The sequence below is a fragment of the Triticum urartu genome, chromosome 3A, assembly GCF_056163025.1.
Source record: "Triticum urartu cultivar PI428250 chromosome 3A, HENAU_Tu73, whole genome shotgun sequence".
NCBI classification, from domain to species: domain Eukaryota; kingdom Viridiplantae; phylum Streptophyta; class Magnoliopsida; order Poales; family Poaceae; genus Triticum; species Triticum urartu.
In genome coordinates this window covers 28,403,514-28,407,492 of record NC_141875.1, presented here as the reverse complement: position 1 = coordinate 28,407,492, position 3,979 = coordinate 28,403,514, and positions in this window count along the sequence as shown.

Genomic DNA, 3,979 nt, shown 5'->3' with positions numbered 1-3,979 from the left:
TAACTAAGCCTCTCGGCCGATGATTTCATCTCCTTGCCTTTGACTGGGCATCCCTGATGCCCTCTACATGTTTTCGCAGGGCACCGCCGACGTTCCTTGCACTCTTTTTCACTTCGTGGGCGCCGAGTTGGTCGATGTCGCCAAGGGCAGAATCGTTCAACCGGGCAACCCCACGTTCCACGGTAATCCGATGCAACCCACAATCTATAGGGTTGAAGTGGTTCGGGTGCTGCCAGGCTGCGACGAGCTGTTACCTCCGATTCGACCCGTTGGGGCCGACGAAGAAGATGAGATGACCCTCAGCACCTGCTTAAACTCGCCCCTGCTTTGGCCGAAGAGCCAGATTCGTTTGGGGGCGGGGGACACCACCCCACAGACAAGACCGCCAGTCGTGCCGGCGCCAAGCCATGGCAAGAACGCCGCAACGCTACCGGACCTGCCGGACATCCCTATGGCACAGGATCCGGACGGCGACGACAACGATGATGGTACATTTACCAAAGTTGATAAGTACTTTGCCGAACATGGGTACGCTGACGAGTTCTGCGGGCCTCTTTCTCAAGAACCCAACCAAGACGACCGCGATCTAGCTGGTACGGCGGAGAAATCCAATTGCAACAGGCGTCGTCTGGCGTTCAGTTCTCAGGATACGCCTCCAGCTCCCACCTTCACCGAGCCTCAGATAGCTGAGGTGCGAAATATTATCAGCCCCAACATGCTCAAGAAGGCGGTCTGTGAGCAGAACTCGGTCCCATTACAGGAGATCAAGAAGAAGGGACGGAAACGAAAGACTAACAAGGGCGCCGGTGCGAGCCAGCCGGCATCGAGTTCGATCCGTGCTCAGGACGGGCCACCTTCACCTAAGGATATCTCGAGGAGGGTGCATGTGGCGGGTAGGGCGATGCTACCGCCAAATATGCTGAATGCTGCAACCGGTGCTATGCGGAGTCTGCACGACAGTGTTCTTTCTTTGGAGAAGCGGCGTCTCAGAGAGAAGGATGTGGCATACCCGGTTTTCGTGGCCAAGGTGCCAGAGGGCAAGGGCTTTGTGGATGGCAACATCGGGGGTCCTGTGATTTGATGACATCTTTGCTATGTTTAACCTTCATCCGCTGCACCACACCTTCGTTCGGCTATTTTCGCTGAGTATGGAGATGCGGATCATTAGAGACAAGACCCCGGACATCGTGATAGTCGACCCCTTCTACATGCGTGCCAAGCACTTGAGCAGTGCTGGGGACCGCCAAGTTGCGAGTTCACACCTCGAAGGTGTCATTCTAGCAAACCCAGATAAGGATAAGTTCCTTGTGGCTTACTTTCCCGAGTAAGTCATCCCTTAACCACCCCGTAACATATGATTTCTTAGATTTCGGTCGTTCTTTTTTTCTAACATTCTGTGTCCTGTGCAGTGACACACATTGCACACTCATTCTCTTAAGCCCGAAATATTCCATGGCCACATATTTAGACCCGAACCGTAACTCCAAGATAGACTACACAAATGTCAAGAAAGTTCTTGATGATGTTCTCCCCGCCTACGCCAAATCTAGAGGCACCTTCACCAGGGCAGTTCGTAAGTACGGCAAGCACATGTTCTCACACAATACGAAGTTCTGCTGCGTCAAGCAGCCGCCTGGCGGTCAGAAGGATGCCTACTACGCCCTGCATCACATGTGGGCGATCGTAAGGGACCATCATCAACTTCTGCTACCAGATAATCTCAAAGATTGGGCCGCGAGCTTGTCGGCAGTCCAGGATGCGGACCTCAGACAAGAATTCTTTCGCATCCAGTCGGAGTTTGCGGACATCATCCATCAAGATGTCCTTCATACCTCGGGGCAGTTCTTCCTTAGATATCAACCGTCCAACAGTGAGATAGATGAAATGCTACAAATGCAGGGTGACAACGACCGCGATTTCATGACCATCACAACAGACGGCGGCTTCATCCACGTTCCTGTCCGATGAGTCGAGTCGAAAGTAGTGATGTGTAGTTCTGAAACATTGATTGGCTCATGTTGTAATTATACTTTAATGAATTCGTATGTCTCTTTGGTTTGGACAGTCGTTCAACTTAGATGTAATCAATGCTATTTATTAGTAGGACCATGAATCGTGCTATTAATGTCTTCCTTTTCTCTTCCGATCCTTTTGTTGCATACTTACATATTGCTTATGTATTGTCTGTTGTTTGGCTTGTGCATAGAGATGCCATCGTATGTCGTGTACAAGGGTAAGGTTCCAGGAGTCTACGACGACTGGGAGGAGTGTCTGAGACAGGTTCACCGTTTCAGCGCTAACAGTTACAAAGGGTACACCACTAGGGCGGAGGCCGAATGTAGATACGCCCGCTATCTAGAGGGAGAGAGGAGGGAGCGTTGGAGGAACCGGATGAAGACCAGTTTGATCGCGATGATGCTCATCGTGATGACCACAGCTCTCTTCTATGTGATGGTAGTTTAGATGATCGATATCGACTTGTAATGTGAAGGCAAACTCGATACTCGCGGTCTTGAGACTTGTAATGTTTTATCTTTGTTCGGTCTTTTGAATTCGGAGACTAATATGATGAATTGTATTCGGAGACTAATCTTCTATTGTATTCGATGAATCTGATGTTGCTGTGTGGTGCTGTCTATATTCTGTCCAATAATATATTTTGTAACCTGTGCAAAAATCAGAAAAGCAAAAATAAAAATAAAACCTAATATTCATACTAATGGTGCACCACACAAGACACTAATGGCGCACTGTGATCATCACACTAATGGCGCATTAACTGCTGGTGCGCCATTAGAATGCCAAAGCACATGGGTACATATGGCCCCCTGGAAGGCATTCTAATGGCGCACTGCAGGCTATACTAATGGCGCACTACGTGGTGCGCCATTAGAACACCAGATACTAATGGTGCACCGGTGGTGCGCCATTAGAATTTAATTCTAATGGCATGATGCCAGTGGCGCACCGGTAGTGCGCCATTAGAAGGCAAATTCGGTGCGCCACTAGCATGCCTTTTCCTAGTAGTGTAGTGATTAGTGGGGCTTACTGGACAGAAAGAGAATAGTATGATTCCCAGTTTGATCAGAAAAGAAGTAGAAGATCAATATGTTAGTTGAGGTACAGTATGAGGTACACCGCCGTGAGCGCCGCCATGAGCTCCAGCGCCTCACCGGAGCTGCAGCAGGTGTACTGTGGCGGGCGAGCATGCCGATGAGACGACGAAGTCCACTACAGCAGGTGTACTGTCTACCTCAAATCAACAAAATCAAAAGGAATTTTGAAATGATTTGATTCTACATAATCAACTTCCATGGATCAAATGCATATAGTATAATCTAATGTTATTTGCGAAACCTTTTGAACTACCAACTACTAAGTTGCATCCAAGCACGAAATATAATTTCAGGCAGAAGCTCACCTCGACAGTAGATTGGAACTTCCTTGATAGTTTCGGTTCCATGTAGTTGGGCCGAACTTCAATCAAAAGTTTGTTCAACCCCTCCCAAGGCTTTATTGGAGTTGTAAGGTACTATAGAGGTAAAATGAGCATGACTATCTCCATAAACAAACAATAACGTAAATAGAGCAAGGAAACATCACATACTGTACTGTTGTGTTCAGTATATGGTGCTTCCATCTTTTGTTCAAATCTTCTACAGCCCCATACTGCATCACGGATACAAAAGGGTGAGAACTAAGAAGACAAACAGAACCATTAGGGGCCTAGATAAAATGTTGTTTGCTGCTAATCTCACTTTCAAAATCATTATTAGCACTTAACAAAACAAAACATATCAGAATTTCCTAACAGATAAAAAGCTATAGTTCACACTCTGTTTCTCTTTCAGAAATTACAAAGTATCATGTGAATGCCCAAGATAAGACATTATACATGCTATACTAAAAGTAAGATGGCATCAAACGAACTATGAATCCATTTATGATCTGACCAACACAGGGGAAAGAAACAACAGCT